This window comes from Sorex araneus, chromosome 5 (assembly GCF_027595985.1).
Source record: "Sorex araneus isolate mSorAra2 chromosome 5, mSorAra2.pri, whole genome shotgun sequence".
Lineage (NCBI taxonomy): Eukaryota > Metazoa > Chordata > Mammalia > Eulipotyphla > Soricidae > Sorex > Sorex araneus.
In genome coordinates, this window is record NC_073306.1 from 143,239,709 (window position 1) to 143,259,661 (window position 19,953).

The 19,953-nt window shown below is 52.3% G+C and overlaps 1 protein-coding gene and 1 pseudogene across 2 annotated transcripts in view; both read left to right on the forward strand.

The window, feature by feature from the left end:
* Positions 1 to 78: 78 nt before the first annotated feature.
* On the forward strand, positions 79 to 11,681 carry LOC101546752 (protein Mis18-beta-like; annotated as a pseudogene).
* PCGF3 (polycomb group ring finger 3) overlaps positions 7,165 to 19,953 on the forward strand; it is a 41,268-nt gene continuing 28,479 nt past the window's right edge. The window contains exons 1-3 of one of the 2 annotated variants that reach the window (XM_055138951.1): positions 7,165 to 7,366; positions 17,540 to 17,580; positions 18,467 to 18,610. The gene's annotated coding sequence lies outside the window, so the exon portion shown is untranslated. The remainder of the gene's footprint in view (positions 7,367 to 17,539; positions 17,581 to 18,466; positions 18,611 to 19,953) is intronic. The other variant, XM_004617393.3, reaches the window with a different exon arrangement.

Sequence of the window (19,953 nt, forward strand, 5' to 3'; positions counted from 1 at the left end):
CCGTCTTTAAGGACTTCAGTGAAATGGGACACCTAAGTGATGTAAGAGTTGTGGCTCCTGGGCCCCGCAGGGCTGAGGATGGAGGAGTCACCATCGTGGCTGTAGCTGCAGAGGTGTGCAGTGTTCCAGGTGCAGTGCCATGCAGTGCTGGCAGACTCCATGCTCCTCACCTGGAACCTGACTCCAACCCTGGAGACTGTGGTCTTCTCCAGAGTCACAAACAATGTGGTTTTAGAAGCGCCTTTTATGGTGGGCATTGGAGGCTTGCTCAAAGGCAGCACTGGAAACATTTTATTCTGTTGTCCATGTGGAATTCTGGTTGGTTTCTATCTACATTCAACCCATGCTTCCACGGCTGCCTTAAAAGGCCACTTCTGCCTTTCCAGTGACAAAATAGCATGCTATCTCTTAACAACAAATGCCATAGTGCCTGCATCCAAGATGGAGATTCACAACGTCCCTCTTGCAAAGAAGATGGCAGAACTGAACGAGAACATAATGTTAACAATGTCTGCTTAAATTCACTGATGAAAATTCTGAAGGACATGACTCCTGCCAAGTCCAAGGCAGAAAACTGGTCTAGGACCAAGACCCTGAGTACAAGGATCGAGGATCGGAACACTGCTGTCAGTGACCAGTGCTTCTGCATCCCTTCTGGAGGATCCTTTTCAAAATGGTTAGGAAATGTGGTTTATGATATTATCTCTAGCTTTCTTTTTTTTGCTTTTCGGGTCACGCCCAGCGATGCACAGGGGTTACTCCTGGCTCTACACTCAGGAATTACTCCTGGAGGTGCTGGGGGACCATATGGGATGCTGGGAATCGAACCTGGGTCAGCCGCGTGCAAGGCAAACGCCCTACCCACGGTGCTATCACTCCAGCCCCCTATCTCTAGCTTCTTGTCAGTTTCATGATACTGATTTTGGAAAAAGGGGCTGAAGTGATAGCACAGTGGGTAGGGCATTTGCCTTGCACGCAGCCAACCCGGGTTCGATTCCCAGCATTCCATATGGTCCCCTGAGCACTGCCAGGAGTAATCCCTGAGTGCAGAGCCAGGAGTAACCCCTGTGCATTGCCGGGTGTGACCCCCCAAAATAATTTTTTTTTGGAAAAAGTTGGTTGCAAATTTGGGCATTGAGAGGAAGGCCCTTGAGTGTCTTGACCTAAAGATCCATAATGCTGGAGTGATAGCACAGAGGGTAGGGCACTGCCAGGTGTGGCTCCGTGTCCCCACCCACCCCCTGAGGGGCAAAAAAAAAAGAGAAAGAAACTTGTTCCTGGCAGAGACAAGCCCACAGTCATCTGCCCGACTTCCCATTCTTCTCTAGCACAGTCTGGGGGAAGCAAGCAAGGGAAGGAGGGCTGACACATACCCCAAGGAAACAGTATCAGAGAAGCAGCGTGCCTCACCAAGGACTCTGTGGGCCCTTACGCCACTGCTTGGGCTTATTCAGCCAGTTAAACAGGTAAAGGAGCCGGTTTCTGTGCACATGCAGACACAGGAAGGGTGCCATTTTGCAAGCACACTGAATAACGCAGTGTAGTAAGACAGGGAAGGATCTAATGAGTATGTTCTATTGTACCATGGGATGTGACTGGGGCAGCCAGTTCATGCTGCATTGTGGAAAGTGATGCTGGCTTTCAGAGTGTATGCTGAGAGGAAGCATTTGTTTTCTTGTATTGAAGGTGTGAGGTGGGTTGTAGTCTTCTGTGTGAATGTGGTGTGAAATGCTCTCTCTCTCTCTCTCTCTCTCTCTCTCTCTCTCTCTCTCTCTCTCTCTCTCCCCTCTGCAGATGTTTATCTTATTCTGGATGTGTGGCATCTAGTTCTGTGTGTATGTGGCATATAATGGTGCCTATATCGATGTATAATGTTTTATTATTTTGCTTTTTGGATCACACCAGGCAACGCACAGGGGTTACTCCTGGCTCTGCACTCAGGAATTACTCCTGGAGGTGCTTAGGGAACCATATGGGATGCTGGGAATCGAACCCGGGTCGGCCATGTGCAAGGCAAATGCCCTACCCACTGTGCTATCACTCCAGCCCCTGTATCAATGTATAAATGGGCTGTATCTGATTTTGTGTATATCTAGGATATAATGGTACCGTCTTTCCAGATCAGCAGGCTGCAACAGGTGAGCGAGGGAACAGGGAACCGAGGAACAGGGCCCCAGGCTGGTTGGTAATCAGTGACCATTATTTCATTCTCATCTACATTCTTACAGCTTCATTCTCCTATAGCATAGTTATTTCTCCTTTTTTTTCTTCCTTACAGCATAGTTATATATAAATCATGAAGGGTGGGGGTACACATAAATAAGGTTGAACATTATCATAACAACAAACAGATGTAAAGTCCTTCCTTCAGGGGAAGTTCTAGATTAACTAGGAACAAAATCTCATCTAGGGGGCTCAGCATGCTAGTAGGAGAGCCACTCAAGGATGGGATTCCATCTAAGGGCGCATTGCTTTCTCTTTTCCTTAGCTAGTAATCCATATAAGCAATACTATTAAACATTAATATTTCGGGGCACAGCAAGTAGGGCGTTTGCCTTGCACGAGGCCAACCTGGGTTCGATTCCCAGCATCCCATATGGTCCCCTGAGCACGGCCAGGGGTAATTCCTGAGTGCAGAGCCAGGAGTGACCCCTGAGCATCACTGGGTGTGACCCAAAAAGCAAAAAAAAAAAAAAAAAAAAAGCATTAATATTTCTAGTCATTTTGTATGAACACAGCAAGAGATATATTAACCTTAAAGGCTGGCTATTCCAGAGAATATCTTGCTATATATCCCAGACCAGACTTCAGTCTTTAGGCTAGGTTAGTCTTTCCTTATCCCAGCACGGTCCTTATTCAGTTATTTCTTTTTGAGTCATGGAAGAGTTTGTTCCATGACCATGCTCTTAACTTATTATACTTATTATGGTGCCTAGCTTGTCCCTTTTCAATGTCAGGGTAGCTTACAACTTGCCCTGAGTCCATCCTTGTCCCTCACTGAGACCCTCTTTTTGGGGGTGTTAGGAAGTAAGGACAACTGAGGCTTAAGTCAAGTAAATATGATAAATACCCACGAGTATAAATCATTCAGAGTCAATTAACTCTCATGTTACAAAAGCATAGCATCAACTGTCTTCCTATGTCTATACAGAAACAACATTGCTAAACCATGCAAAGGACATAAAGGAAAGAGAAAAACAATATAGGATTAGGAGTGTCTGATGGAATTTGGTGTGCCTCAAGAGCACTGTTACTCAGGAGTAACTCAATAAGCCTAAATTCCCTGTGGGAGCAAGGACAAACCAATGTTATTACCTAACAAACCCTAAAGTATGAAAGTCCACATTTCAAGAGAAGAGATGCAGTATGTGAGCCTCCTACAACATGATTCTGCTGTAGAAATTCTCACCAAGAGCTAGTGAAAATTCAAGCAATATGCACTGAATGTTGGGAGAATTTGGGTTTTTATACCAGTTGACCCAGCAGAGCTCATATTTGAAAGACTGGGCCCCAAACAAAGTTAAGAGCTCTGTTTTACATAATACCTGGTGGGTATAAGGCATTTGCATGTAGTTAGTGGAACAGTACAGAAGCAGAAATTCTCAAACATGTCACCTGCAAAGCCAAGGTAAGACCATCTCAAGGACAGGAGCACATTTAGAATACATTCCCAGGTTAGCAAGGTTACAAAATGAAGCTTTGGCCATCTCAAATGAACTCTATGGTTATGTTATGTTGCTCAGACTCAGATGCCCCTTGGCAACTCCTGTTCTCTGGTCTGTTTGAAATGTGGACTAGTGGGGGCGGAGCAATAATACAACAGGTATTTGTATTAACATTTGTCTTGTCTGCTGCTGACCTGGGTGTGACCCCTGGCATCCTATATGGTCCCCTGAGCACTGCCAGGAGTAAATCCTGAGCGCAGAGCCAGGAGTAACCCCTAAACATTGCTGGGTATACCGCCCCCCAAGCAAAACAAAAACAAAGAAGAAAAAAATGTGGGATATGATCTCTTTTCTCATCAATTATGTGTGTGTGGCAGGTATAACGGCTCCTCCTATTATTTGTATATGTTGGGTGTACTGCTCCTCTGATTCTGTGTGTATGTGCAGGAAGAGTGAAGTGCTCCAAATTTGTGTCTCTGAGGTGAAATAGATTTTTGATTCTGTGTGTCAGAAGTGAAAGGCTCATTTAGTTCTGGGGGGCAAGGGGTGGGTGTTAATTGCTCTTCAGGTTTAGGTAACTGTGGGGCAAAGTGGTATCTAGTTTTTCTGTGTGTCACTCACTCAAAGAATAGCAGTTAATTCAACAAGCTGAGTTTTTCTTTTCCTTTTTCTTTTTGGGTCATCTCTAGCGATGCTTATGGGTTACTCCTAGGTGCACTCAGGAACTACACCTGGCATTGCTCAGGGGACCATATGGAATGCCAGGGTCGGCCGCGTGCAAGGCAATGCTCTACCTGCTATACTATCGCTCTGGCCCTAAGCTTAGATTATTTGTAGAAAACAACAGAGAGATGTACTGCATTAACCATGATACACTTCCTGAATCCAAGGGTTACATACCTGTGACGAATCCTCTTGGATTGGGGGAGTGGGTAAACATCACCTGTCCTAGGAAGTGGAGGCTCCTGGACCCCATAATTTGTTGGTTTGTAGGTGCATAGTACTTAGTTTTCCATCTATATGGGAACAGTGTGTGTCCCATATTTTGTGTGTGATGTGTGTCTACTTATGTGTATATTCAATCACAAAGGTCTAGAGTTTGCTTTATTTAGCAGCAACAAGCTAAGCTGGTGGAGTCTCACAGGTCTCTGTGTGTTGGGCCAGCACGAAGGAGCTGCCTCAATGTTCGTGTCAGTTCTTTGAGCTTTAGCCTCCCAGGGATGCAGATGAGTTTGCCATAGGGTGTGTCTCAAAAAAACAAAAACCACAAACCTGATATTAGGAAATCTTTACACAGAGCTATGATACACCTTCCACCTTGCTTTCCAAGGAGAGGAACCTTTTCATTCAGGAACCCGGGGCAGTCCTGGTGATACAGATACAGTGATGTGGGCCAAGAGCCACAGGATCATCAGGACCAAACCATTAGTTCTACCCTGGCAGTGGCCAGGACATATCATATCATGGATCTGGGAGTGGAGCCCAGGACTCCCACAGCAAAGCCTGCACTCTGGCCTCTGGGCTCTCCCAGGCTTTTGCGTGTACATGGAACATGGGCTCAAACCCAGAGCCTCACACGTGCAATTGCTCTGGTGTGGTGCCACATTCTTCTTCTTTTTTGCTTTTATTTGGTTTTTGGCTACACCTGGCAGTGCTCAGGGGTTACTCCTGGCTCTACACTCACGAATTACTTCTGGTGGTGCTCAGGGGATCATATGGGGTGCCAAATATCAAACCCAAGTTGGCTGCATGCAAGGCAAGAAGCACCTTACACTCTGTAGCATCTCTTTGGCACTCTTGATAGCTCATTTCTTTTTAACACTGAATAATATTCCATTGCTTGGGTAGACACGTTTCTTTATCCATTCACCTACTGAAGATCATTTTGGTTGCTTCCAGGTATTGGCAATAAAAGTGGAACAAACATTTATGTGCAATTTTTGTTGTGAGCATAAGTTTCTAACTCATTTAGTAAACAACAAGGAGCACAACTGCAATTACTGGATCACACTGTTGCACTGGCTTGAGTAACTCCAGGTTAACAGTGTGCAAAGCAAGCACCCTACCCTCTGTACTCTCTCTCTGGTCCCTATTTTCTACAGTTTTACACTTAGGTCTACACTTTTTAGTTGATTGTATAGTGATGTCTAGCTTCATGGGTTTTTGTTTTGTTGCAAGTGGCTCTCCTGTTGTTCCAGCACCACTGACTGAAAACACTGTCCTTTCTGGGAGTGGGGAGATAGTATAGTAGGTAGGATGCTTGCCGTGCACCTGTGGATTCAGTCTCAGGGATCCTGAAGAAGCACTCCAGGTGCAACTAGATTGCCAAGAGTGACCTGAGTTAACGAGTCCTGTCATGTAAGAAATTTGGGGAAAAGTTAAGGGGGAACATTAGTTCCTAGAGAATCAGCATGTGATCAGGACTCTCAGTACCATCCCATACCTGGGAAGGGGAGGGGCTAGAAGGTACCTTCAGTTGCCAGCGGCCAGTCAGCTGATGAGTCATGCCAGGTAAAATCATGCGACCACTTCCCCGGCCCTCCCCAAAGGCAGGACAGATGTTCTCTTGCTACCTTGATCATCTCGTCTATAACACATCCACAACACTTTCCTGTCCTCTCCCTGTGTCCATTACTCCGTTGCTCCGGACCTCACGACAGTCACTGCACCGTCTGTTCCTCTGCAGTTTCCTGTTAGTGCCACTTGTGGTTCCCTTGGAACGTGGAAGTCGCCGTCCCGGGTCGCAGTTCCAACGCTTGCGTAAAGGTGGGGCCCGGGAACTGCAGTTGGCGGCACGGCGCCGGGCTGCCCAGGGTCTAGGAGGCGGAGTCCTCGTGTGGCCCCGGCGACGCGCTGCCTGCCTGGCGCACGGCGTGCCGGCGCCTCCGGACAGGATGCGGGGACGAGGGCCAGGTGCGGGATCCCCGCCGCCGGCTACCCGGGACCCTGGGCGCCCACGCAGAGCCCGGGCCCCGCCCCCCGAAGGCCCCGCCTCCTGCAGGCCCCGCCCCAGCCCAGGCGCGCACCCACTCACCTCAGACCCCGCCTCCTCTGGGGCCGACCCCCCAAGACCCCGCCCCCGGCCAGGCCCGTGCTCAGTCTCCCTTCAGAGCCGCCTCCTCTGGAACCTTCCTTCGAGCCCCGCCCCCGTCCAGGTGCGCAGCCACTCTCACTTCAGACCCGCCCTCCAAGACCCTCGACGGGTGGGTCTCCCACCGAGACCTACCTCCTCCAGGCCAGGGCGGCGTCGGGGAACGCCCCCTTCCGGCCAGCCTCCGAGAGCCCGGCCCCGCCCCCTCGGCCGCGCCTCCCTGACCTCTCGCGGGGCGGGGAGCGAGGACGGCGTCTCCGAGTGCCGGGCCGCAGCCTCCCGGTGGCCACGCCCGCTTCCGCCCTGCCTCCGCCCCGGCCCCGCGGCGCCTGCGCGATCCCGCGGGCCCGGCCCCGCCCCTTCTCCCCGCCCCTTCAGACCCAGCCCCGACCGGGCTGAGGGTGGGAGCGGAGACCCGCAGCGCGCATGCTCCCGGCGCAGCGCCCCCGACTCGGCGCTCGGCTCGGCTCGGGCATTTCCGCCTCTTTGTTTTAAACTCCGGACGGGGTTTTTCCTCCGGCTCCGGGGGGGACCCGGAGGGAGCGGCGCCCCCTCCCCCCGCCGGCGCGGCCCCCGCGTGCGCCCAGCTCGCCCGCAGCCCAGACGGCAGGTCAGTCAGTCCGCGCCCCGCCCGCCCGACCCGCGGCGCCTGCTCGTCAGGCCGCGGCCTCGGCCCGACCCGGGCCCGCAGGCTCGGAACACGGCCCGCGCCCTCGCCGGGCTGGACCCGGGGACCGGACCTGGGACGGCCGGCGGGGAGGGACCCGGGCCCAGCACGGGGTCGGGCCCGGGACGGGGTCGGAGGGACCCCCTGACGGGCGGAGGGACCGGGTCGGCCGGGACCCTCTGACGGGGACAGTCAGGACCTCCCGACGGGGCGGAGGGGCCGGGACGGGGGCGGCCGGGACCCTCTGACGGGGCGGAGGGACCGGGACGGGGTCGGAGGGACCCCCTGACGGGCGGACGGACCGGGTCGGTCGGGACCCTCAGGCGGGGACAGTCAGGACCTCCCGATGGGGCGGAGGGACCGGACGGGGGCGGCCGGGAGGGACCCCCTGACGGGCGGAGGGACCGGGACGGTCGGGACCCTCTGACGGGGCAGTCAGGACCCCTGACGGGGCGGAGCGACTGGGACGGGGACGGTCAGGACCCCCAGAAGGGGCGAAGGGACGGGGACGGAGGGACCCGGGGTGGCCGGGACCCCCAGGTGGGGCTGGGAGAGTGGACAGCCAGGATCCCTGGGTGGGGACCCCGGACGGGGACGGAGGAGCTGGATGTGGGGGTGCCTGAGGAAGTGGAGGCGGGAGCGGCCGGGCCTTGGGGCGGAACAGTGGCGGGGACCCGGCGGTCCTGCCCGAGTGCTGTGCAGGCGGTGAGCCGGGGCGCCGAGCACTGAGCCGGTCCGGGTCCCCGGCCGGGGCCTAGGGGGTCCTCAGGCCCCTGCCGGCCCGCGGGGCCGCAGACCCCAGCACTGCCCGGCTGGCCCCAGAGGCCTGCAGGCCTCCCGAGATGCCACCTGGGAGGCGGCGGGTGCTTCCCTCCCCCTCCTGGGTACCCCGGGCCAGCCCTGGGAAGCGCCTCCGCTGCCCCTCTCGCTGCCCCTCAGCCCCCGAGTTCTGCTGCGGTGACTCACGCGCTGACCTGCAGTCGGCGGAGGAGGGGGCAGGCCAGGCCGGGTTTGGGATGGGGGCCTCCCGGGCGGGAGAGAGAGCCTCAGTGTAGGGGGGCAGGGGGTCACCCCCAACACGGCCCTCAGGCCTGGGCGGGGTCTTCTCACACCCAGCCGCAGGCCGTCTGCCTCAGGCCTGTGGAACTTTCTCTCTCCTTTCTGCCTTCTTTGGGTAGGGTGTGGTGTGGGCCTCCTGGTCGGGGGGCGCCCACCTTGGTCCCCCTGAGATAATAGGGTATTTAAGAGAGTGGACACTGGGGAGATGTTCTGGCCAGTTGGCTCCTGGCCAGTTGGCTCCTTGTGAACTGCTTGAGGTCAAAGAAGGGTCCGAGAGGCCGTGAAGGTCAGATCCTGCAAGAATGGGGCACCGCTGCCCTCCCTCTCTTCTGGAAGACCACAGGGAGGGCCTGGGGTCAAGCCAGGCTGGCCACATGCAAGGCAAACAGCCTACCCACTGTACTGTCGCTCTGTTCCCCCTTCTGGTTCTTTTGAGTGTGTGTGTGCGTGTGTCTGTGTGTGTCTGTGTGTGGTGGTGGTGGTGGTGGTGGTGGTGGCATGTGTGGTACACAGGGATCAGACATGTGAGACAAGTGCTGTACTGCTGAGCCCCGTCCCCCAGGTTCATACACTTTATTTTCTGAAGAACTTAATCTGCTTCATGAGTTGGAGAAAAAAAAAACCTGGTAAAATTGACATTCAGGTTTGGTGAGGGCTTTTATTTTCTCTTTTTGGGATTTTATTTTAGAGGTGAGCCCATGCTGGGTGGTTGTATTTATTGCTGTCCAACAGATAATTTAAATGCTCATACACCATCACTTTGTCCTAGGGCTTCTGTGTGTGGGACTCAAGGCACTCAGCTTTAGGGTCCGTGGTCAGGCCAGGGTCAGAGATGGAGTGCCTGCTAGGGTCTTCGTTGGCTTCATGGTCTTAGCTGACATCATGTCTGGGTGCTGCTTGCGGTCTTGCCCACCTGGCACGGCTGGACCTTTTCTTCACATGTGACTCAGGAAGAGCCATTGACAGGCCTGGAGCTGGTCAGAAGCAGCCACCGTCTTTGTGAGGCTTGATAGTGGTATCCTGTCCTTCTGTCCTGCCTACATTTCATGGGGTTAGAATACTTCAGAGAGTGCATGCTGGGTGAGGGTCTCCGTACTGTCGGATATCCTTGCTCAACCGGGTGTCAGCTAATACAGGGCCTGAACCTGAGAAGTGGTTGTAAGAAAACTGCAGAATTCCGTAGCGTGGTTAAAATACTTCAGTTGTCTCAGTTGTACGTGCTTGTCAGATGTCAATACATTGACAGACATGAATGAAGATAACTGGACAGGAAATGCCTTGGTTTTCCACTTATTTCAGAACATACTGTGGCCACCTCACGATCTTTTATTAGTATGTGAAGCATCATGCTCATCTAGCCAGAGATTTGCTCCAAAAATATGCATTGGACATTGAAAGAAGTTTATGAGATGTGGATCTGAAACATTTTGATTTGGCCGTGCTGTGGAAGTGATGCTTCAGGACCTGTGTGTGAGCCTCTCTTTCAGCACCTGTGCTCCCACCCACAGGGTGACCATGGCCTCCTGGAGGGTTTACCTGGGAACCCCACAGAAGGGTACCTTCCCATACTGGCTCCAAGATACCCACTTCTTACTCAATGCTTTGCTGAATCCAAAGTCTACTGATGAATCTGTGCGTGTGGTGTGGATACAGTTCCCTGGGATTTGGGGCTTCGTCTGAGCTCACTTGCTACTGTAGACTCTACCATGGGTATGGCACTGGGGTTCCCCTGGTTGTTGACTGGGACAGTGACCAGTATTCAGCTCCTGCTGGCCTTGGGGTTTCGGACAGTTCCATGGCATGCCTTTTGTGCCACCAGCAGAGAAAACTGCTTTGAGAGACCTTGCAGTTGACCGGGTCATGGCTACTTGCCTTCTTTTAAAATAATTGATTGAGACTGCTTTCTCTCAGCAGCACCAGGGTTAGCAAAGGGGAGTCCTGCACACCCTGGAATCTCAGGTCGTCTCAGGAGCCACCTGCCACAGACTGCCTGTCTCTCAGATCTGCCTTCTCAGAGCAGAACACCCCAGCTGTCCTTCCCACAGACCCTTGGGGCAGCCCCTGGGCTTGTGTGAGCTAATAGAGAAGTCCCAGCACACAGGACAGACGTGAATGGCAGGCATGTCCCTGATCAGATAGCAGGTGCATGCTAACAGAATGTGCAGGCCTAGTAGAACCAGTGCCCTGGGCTCTGCTCTGGGCTCCCTCCCACCCACCCCCACCTTATGTTTTGTTTTGGAGCCGCATTCAGCTATGTGCTGGGCTTAAAACTAGCTCTGCACTGAGAGATCACTCCTGGCAGTGCTCCAGGGACCCTATGGGACGCTAGCGATCCAGGTTGGATGCATGTAAGTAGAACCCTGCCTGCTCTACTATTGCTCCGGCCCCTGGGCTCCCTTTTCATGCCAACCCTTGTGGGTAGAAGCGGGGGTGGGTGCAGCTGCTCCCTCCGCTCTGTGCTTATCATGCTTTTTCCAAGGTTGATTGGAGCTGAGAGCTGGATTGTACCTCCCCAGTGCTGTGATGTGCTATGCTGTGCTGTGTGTGGTCCTGATCCCCAGGGTCGTGCCTGTCCTCTCGTAGTACTGTTCACGCACACTGGCCCTCACAGCTTTCGGTGTTTAGACTTGTCTGGCCTCATGTCACAGTGGGCTTGGGTCCCACCCACACAGGTCCAAGTTCAGATGTTGCTGGTGGAAGCAATATTTCTCCATCCTCTATCTCCTTGCCTGTCTGGTTTCTCTGTGACTATAGTTAATTGTCTCTTCAACATGGGTGTGAGCTCTCTGAGCACAAGTTGGCTTTTTTGGATAAATGTGTGCCCCCTATAGACCTGTGACTTCCTTCCACAATGGCCCATGGTCTGGAACAGAGTTCTCTTGCTTCCCTTGCTTCCCCTCACATCTTCGGAGGACTTGTCAAATGCAGCTATGCCCCCTTCCTGACACCTTCAGGCCAGTTCTGGGCACTGGGTGAACACTCAGTGCTGCTCCAGGCACTCAGACCCTGAGGAAATACTCGGTTGTGTGTGCAGATGTTGAGCTCTGCCTGCTGCAGCACCAAGGCTGATGCCACTCAGGGCAACTCAGCAGCTGGGACTGCAGGGAAGCTGAATCTCTGCTTCCTCCAGGACATCTACTCAGACATCAGCTCTTCCCTCCTCTTTCTGACTTTTCTCCTCTTCGGGAAGATTCTCTAACTGAACCAAACTGCCCTTCTGGTGCATTTTTACCTGCCAGTCATTGACCAGAACAGGCACATGTGCGGATTTATCTTCTTCTGTCTTTCTTTGTAGTGTAATATAGTCCGCCTTCCTCCCTCGCGTGTGTGGCTTTAAGTATGGAGAGGTTAAAGTGTTGCTGGCAGGTCACATTAGAGCAGAGGTTGAGGTGATAGTGGGCAGGTGGCCTTTCAAGGCAGCATCTTTCTGGCAGAGTGCACTAAGTGTGAGAGCCACCTGATGTAGAACTGGCAGGAGTCACTGAACAGAGTGGAACCAAGGTGGTGGCTCTGGGCTTTGTGGGCCTGGCGAGGCTTTGGCATCTCTGATTCTTCAAAGGAGGCTACACCTCGAAGCTCTCTGCTCAGCTGCCTGTTGTCATGTGGCCCCTGGGAGTTCTGCAGGGTCTTGTAGTGGGCTGTAGTCCAGGGATCTGGTGGGGGAAGTATTGGAGTGGAGAATATGGGAAAAACTGAGTTCTGTGGCTGCTATTCCTGCGATGAGGAAGGAATCTGATGACACTAGTTTGGTTTGAAGAGGGGGAGAAAAGTGTGTATCCACTCAGTGCTCAGGGCTTATTCCAGGCTCTGCACTCAAGGGTCACTCCTGGCAGGGCTTGGGGGGCCATCTAGGGTGCCAGGGATGGATCAAACCCGGATCAGCAATATACAAGGCAAGTGCCCTACCCGCTCTCCTGTCTCTGAAGCCCCTGGTTTGATTTGGTCTGTGTGGTGCTGTGAGGATGGAGCATGCACTGTAGATCTGTACAGCTGAGGTGAATGCCTGGCCCCAGTCACATTTAGAACACGAGTCTGATTTACTGGGTGGCTATACGTGGGTATAGGCAGTGAGATCAGGTGTCTTGAGATCCTGAAAAATGAGGTGCAGCTTTGGAGGCCAACAGGCAACATGCTGGCTATGAGAGCCTCGTGTGGCCCGGACTTTGCTTTTGTGACATGGGTGGTGTCGCTACTTAATGACCTGATCCTCATCATCGAATCAAAGCAGGGCTCCAGACTCAATGGTGGGGATGCATCAGTCAACTGTGTGGCACCCACATGTTTGTGGGTGTTGCTGTGCCTCCCAGATCAACTGATGATGGAAGAGGAAGAGCTGAGGGAGGGCTTGTGTGAAGCAACTAAGAGGATGATGGGTTGTGGTGCCCCCGCAGGCAGAGCCTGAGGCCAATCTCAGGGAGTCACTGGAAGCATGAACTTTTGTTTTTGTTTGTTGGTTTTGGTTTTTGGGCCACTTGGTAGTGCTCAGGGCTTACTCCTGGCAGGTATGGTGGACCCTGTAGGGTGTCGGGGATTCAACCTGGGTTGACCACATGCAGGGAAAGTGCCCTCCCCACTGTACTATCACTGCAGTCCTGCCATGAACCCTTTGAGCCTCTGAGTTCAAAGCGGTCCCTATGCCCTCATGAGTCATTGTTTTTTCATTGTTTTTTCGGGTGTTCTTGTTTCCCTGATGATCAGATGAAGCCCTACCCAAGAATGTGCCAAGGTGCCTTTGCCCTTGTAACTTGGTTAGCGTCCATGTCACTGTTGGGAGCAATGCTGCATTGGACTGTCAAGGTTGGGGTTCGGCCTGTGTGGGTTTTTTTTTTGTTTTTGATTTTTTGGGGGGGTCACACCTGATGATGCTCAGGGGTTACTCCTGTGGTGCTTGGGGGACCATATGGGATGCTGGGAATTGAACCCGGGTCGGCTGCTGTACTATCGCTCCAGCCCCTTGACCTGTGTGTTGATGGAGTCGGTGTGACTACTGGGTCCCCACAACCTGGCCTCTGCTGCTTCTACAGCTACCATGCGTGCCAGGGGCCCTGAGCATGCTGTTCCACAAGGAGAAGTTTGGACAGAAGGGCCAGAGTTTGAGATCCAGTGAGCAGGGAACAGGGCAAGGTTGTGGGGCCAAGCGAGCCAGAGTGAAGGACTGGGTGGTATCAGGATGCAGGCAGCCCCAGCTCCTCAGGTTGGCGGGAGAGAAAAAGGGTCTTTTAGAGGGCTGGGAAGTAAGCAGGACCATTGTTGCCGTGTCTGTGGGAATCAAGGTGTTAGGTGGCCATAGTATGTGGGTGGTGCTAATGTGGGCAGACCTTGAAGTGGATGAACTGGCTTGTGAAGAGAGGGTGTTGGGTGCATTTTGGAGAGCAGCAGGACCATTTCAGAGGGAGGGGAGAGTACTTGAGAAGAGGTTTTCCAGAGTCCTTGGGAAAATACTGAAAAGAGTATCTGGTTGATCTGGCAGTCTTTACTTTCTGAGCATTGTACATGGGTGCAGCAGTGGAAACTAGCACGCTGAAGAGGGACAGGGCAGCCGGGGGTTGGTGTAGGAAGCCTAGTAGCCAAATTCGTAGAGGAGGAAGGCCCAGGCCATTGGAGATGGAGCACAGAGGGCTGAAAGATAGGTGAGGTAGAGAATAGAAAGATATGAATGGTTCCGACCTCAACAGGCCCTGATGTGGATGGTGCTGATGCAGACAGGCCCTGATGTGGGTGTGGATGGTGCTGAGTGGTGCTGATGCAGACAGTCCTTCCTTCATGTGGGTGTGGATGGTGCTGAGTGGTGCTAATGTGGATAGACCCTGATGTAGCTAGTGTTGACGTGAACAGGCCCTGATGTGGAAGGTGCTGATTGAGTGGTGCTGATGCGGGCAGGCCCTGATGTGGCCTGTGCTGACATGGACAGGCCCTAATGTAAATGGTGCTGAGCAGTGCTGATACGGACAGACCCTGATGTGGCTAGTGTTGATGTGGACAAGCCCTGATGTGGATGGTGCTGACTGAGTGGTGCTGATGCAGACACACCTTGATGTGGACATTGCTGACTGAGTGGTGCTGTTGTGAACAGGTCCGGAAATACTGGGCTGGTGCAAATGGGAAGCCATACGACACACTGGTGGTTATAGTGGGTCATTGATGATTGGGTTGCTGGTGAATTATTGGGCTTCTCACTTGGGTATGATTACTAATGAGATTGAATGTTTGAAATATGGAAGATCCCAGACTTACTTGACTTACCATTTCCTTTTTAGAAAATAAAATCATTCATCTTTCCCTGGATACCTGCCACCTTTAACAAACAGAAAGCACACCAATTGTGCCTGAGACTACTGTTGACCTCCCTAGATTGTTCCAGCACTCCTCACCCACACGTTGAAATAGTAGGGTGCTTGCCTTGCCCACAGCCAACCCGGGTTCTATTCCCAGCATCCCACATGGTTACCTGCCAGGGGTAATCCCTGAGCACAGTGGGTGTGGCCCCAAACCCCCAAAATAAAAGAAAATGTGCTGACTGAATTTGTGCTTTGTCAGGTATCCTGCAGTTCTCAGCAGACTTCCATGAAGAACCAGACAGTGAATGTCTTAGCTTTTCAAACCATAGTGCTCAGATACTTCAGTCCCAGTCAGGGAAAGACCAGCCCTCTGCACCCCATGGACCTCTTGTCCTGGTCTGTTGGGTCTTCCGTCGTGTTTTTACTCACCATGGGCCTTTGGTTTTGTTTGGGGGGCACACCTGTAGGTGCTCAGTGGTAACTCCTGACTCTGGGCTCAGGAATTACTCCTGGAGGAGCTTGGATGACCATATGGGATGCTGGAGATCAGAGGACCCACTGTATCATCTCTCTTGTCCTGGCTTTTGTTTCTTCCGTTGGTGATGCTCTCTCATCCTGGTCATCCTGGTGTCGTCATGATGAAGCCATTAGCCATTTCCCATGTGGCTGTGGCTTGTTCTTTTCTATCAGTCTCCTCAGCCTAGGGCAAGGCAGTGTCCTTCTAGTTTTCAGAGGGCTAAAGTTTGTCTTTTGCATTTGATCTTCATCCTGGTTCTTTGTGGATGGTGGATGGAAGACCCACCTCGTATAGAGTTGGATATTTTCCCAATTTTGACACCAGCTATGATATTTTTCATAGTTGTTTGGTTTTGTGAAGTACACTCTTGCTAGGGTGGTTTTTATACAAGTTCACCAGGTGATGATTTGGCAAGTCTGTGGTTATACTGCCACAGCCTCTCCTAGTTCAGCTCCATCCTTCCTGTCCTAGAATTGTAGTCTTGTGCAGTTCCCAGTCTTCTTTGGCTGTGGGCTCATAGTACATTGCTCTCTACTGTTCCTTTCTGGAGAGCTCTTGATGGCTGATGGTCTGCCTTTCCTCACCCCCTGTGGATGGCTTCTCAACCTTTGGAATCCCGCTTCTGGTAACAGTCAGACAGAACTTCTGACATATGCTAATCCTGGTATCCCTTCATGGACAGCTTCTCCGAGGTCAAGGAGATTCCTTCTTACTTAGAGGGTGTGTGTGGAATCATTGTTGAGGGCCTCTCCCTCAGAGCTAACGATTACCTAGGCCACCCCAGCATGCTAGGAATGGGAGATCCTTAGGGGATCTGTCTCAGGCCCTGCTAGAATAGGTGAGTGCTACTGAGTGCTTGTTAGGTTTCTTTAGTAAAATCTCAGCCTTTTTTTGTCAGGGGGAGTGTTTTGGGGCACTTCTGGCACCCGCCTCGGGACCCGTATGCAAAGCTAGGGATTTGAACCTACGCCGGCTGCATGGAAGGCAAGTCCTTTACTTTCTGTACTGTCTCCCTGGCCCCCATTTATGCTTTTTCTTCCAGTGATCCTCCTTGTACTAAATCCGCTTGGCAGTAATTCCTAGATTGTTGGCAGCCACTGTTGTTAAACCCTGGCCTCGTACACTATGGGTCTAATGAGGCTTGAGTTTGGCAGTACTGTCCCAGCCTCAGCAGATGAGGGGCACCCAAGCCCATTTTCCCAGGGGTTCCCTGGCCTAGAACAGGGGAAGGAGCAGGAGGAGGGTAGGCAGAGGTCAGCTCATGGAGGTTCCTGCACAGCTGATGGTTTTGGCCTGTGCACCTAGGGGTATGGGAGGCAGACCCTCCTCACTTGTGCTCACTCTGACCCTTCTCTGTGCTCATCCTGACCCTTACCTGGGTTCACCCTGGTCCTTACCTGTGCTCATGCTCCTCAGCTGGGCCCACCCTGACCCTTGCCTTCTCTTGGAGCTAGCATAAACACTGCTTTCTGTGTGTGCCCTCTACCTCCAAGCCTTGTGTTGTGCCTTCATCCTGGCTGTGACTGGATTGTGACAAAAGGGGCCTCCGGTGTGTTTGCTGAGTGCCTGACCAGGAGAGCTGCCCTTGTGCTGTCTGGGGGATGTGCTGATAGAAAATGTATGGTCACAGTAACTGAGGAACACTGTGCAACTTTGGTGTCTGGTTCCCTGTCCTTTAACACCCCAGCCTTTCTCAGGGAACTCCTAAAATCCACCCCTTATCGGGCCCTTGCCCAGACCTTTGTCCTGATATATGGGAGCTCAAAAATCACCCCTGCAGCCCACCCCCATACACATGCGCGCGCGCACACACACACACACACACATACACACACACACTCACTCACTCACTCACTCACTCACTCACTCACTCTCCCTTGGGCCTTGGTTTCCCCAGACATGTATCTTAAGTCTCTGGTTCATATGACACTTTGTTTTTGTTTGGGATCCTCCTGTGGAGGGGCTCAGGGGCTAACTCTGGGTTTGTGCTTGGGGGTCATTCTTAGCAGTGCTCAGGGAACCATGTAGTAGCAGGGCTCAGATGCTATCGTCCTGCATGCAAAGCGTGCACTTAACCCATCAACCAGCTCTCCAGCCCACACATTCTTTTTCCTTCACAAAACCTTCCTTGTTTTGGCAAGACATCGAGTAGACGGGTCAGTAAACACAGACCCAGCAGTGAGATAAGACCACCGCTACCCATCAGGTTGGGACGTTGCATGCACAGTATGGATGGTGACTCGGCTCTGTTTGTCTCTACAGGCATCAAAATGTAGCAGGCAATTCCAGGCTGCCATGTACAGGTAAATGCATTCACCTTGCTTTGTATATGTATAATATATATATATTTATATTTATATACATGTGAGTCTGTATAGCCATGAAAGTAGTTCCTTTGAGCTCCACTTTTTGTTTTACGTATTTTGATTTTTGGGTTACACCTGGTAGTGCTTAGGGCTTATTCTTAGCTCTGCCCTCAGGGTTACTCCTGGCTCTGCCCTCAAGGATTTATTCCTGGCAGTGCTCAGGGGACCATAAGTGGTTCTAGGGATTGAACCTGGGTCACAAGGTGCAAGGCAAGTTCCCTGCCAATAGTAATATCACTCCAGTCTCACTTATTATTTTTTTTAATGACTTTATTCATATTGGGAACATAGCAGTGCTTGGGGGACCATTTGGTACTGGGGACTGAACCCAGGGCTCCCACATGAAGAACCTATACTCCAGCCCTTCAGCCGTCTCCTCAGCTCCTTTGATACTTTAAAATGTAGTCCCTGGGATTGGGAGGTATAACGGTTAGGGAGCAGGCCTGGCATGTGCCCGGCCTGGGTCCCATTTCCATTACTGCACAGTCCCCTGAGCATCACTGGATGTGGGCCAGGGGGCCTCCAGCACTACAAGATCTGAGCATCACCACATCTGCATGTCCTTGCATTGAAACATCATCCCAGTTGGTCAAGAATTGCCAGCAGGGATGGGCCTCCTGAGCACTGCTTAGAGCCCCTGTTCCCTGGAAAAGTTCATTTCTGACAACTCTGGAGCAGATTTGGGTTTGGTCATCTCTTGCTCTAAATCTCCTGATTTTGTTTCTGATTGGCTGCTCCAACCAGTGGGCACAGCTTCATCACAGGCTGTGAACACTAGCAGCCAGGACATGGAAAAGAGTAACAGGTGCCGTTTTTATGCTAGAAAATGGACACAGTGCCCAGGACAGAAGGAAGGCACAGATGTGCAAAGCAGAGGGCACCAGCTGAGAAGGAGCCATAAGGTCGAGACAGAGGCCTGACATCCAATGCAAAGGTGCAAGCAGGGAGCAGCGGACATATAAAGGAGGTGAGGCCCGTGTGCTCTCCGGGCACCTTGATGGGTGAGGCCCAGGTGCTGTGGCTGTCTGGGGACTGCTGCTATGTATGAGGGTTGACCACTCCCAAGGCATAAGAAAGATCTTATTCCTGTGGTTCTGGACTGTTCTCGGCAGCCGATATGACTGATATGGCCATCATGTGTGGGTCTCTGAGGGGGATAGTCATGATGCTATTGGCAGGCATAGCTCTTAGAGCACGTGAGTTTGAAGGTCTTGGTCACTACTCTCTTATTGGCAGATGGGTTTGTGCCCAGTGGTCCCTGGTTTCTAGTCTCTGCAGGGTCATGGTGTGAGAGTGGAGGTGGACTCTGCCATAGGAACAGTGGTGGTACCGTGAAGTCGAACCCTCAGGTAGCTGAGGATAGGAAGGTAGACAGCCATGGCCCAGGTGGTAGAGTTGGCTTTCTAGGCAGGGAAACAATAGTTTTGTCCCTGAATGTGGGTAGTCAGTGGGTAAAGGACCCTGCACTCAAATCTGTCCCTTCATCTTTTCTCACCTTTCTGAGCTGGCAGTGCCAAGACAGAGCCACTCCACTGGACAGTTCCTTAACTCAGGGGTGGGAAGTGCTCCTCCAGCTGCTACTGCTCACATTTCACAAGAGGTCCCTTATTCTGTCGCAGGGAAACTGGAGGGGCTCCTGAGCCATCTGTTGAAGACTTGTGTCTCACCTGCTGACCCTCACAATTTGCCATGATGTTCCCACTGTCCCCAGTTTGAGCGGCAACCTCCCAGGTTCCTATTCCTCTGGGCACAGTAGCATTCGAGGTTCAGATGAACTCCAGACCAGCCTAGGGGGTCAATAGTATGTGCATGCAGGACTGGGGGCCAATGTGGGGGCAGTGCAGGAAGTGGGCACAAGTTCATGACTATTTTCACAGTGCTATCATGAGTCCACATCCCCACACACATACAGCTACACACCTACACCTGTCTATCTCTGCTGTGAGTCCACATCAGAATGCATATACATGCACACATACACACACACACCTACCTCTGCTGTGGGTCCACATCAGCACACACCTAGCTCTACTGTGAGTACACATCAGCATGTACACTTGTGCACATGTACACACCTATCTTTACCGTAAGTCCACAGCACACATGTGCACACACCTCTACCATGAATCTATATCAGCATGCACACTCATGTACACACCATCACACCAGCCTTTACCAATACACCTGAGTCCACATCAGCACACACATGCACACACATACTCTATTGTGAATCTACATCAGCATGCACACTCATGTACACAAATGCATACCTGGGTCTGGAGCAATAGCACAACAGGTAGGGCGTTTGCC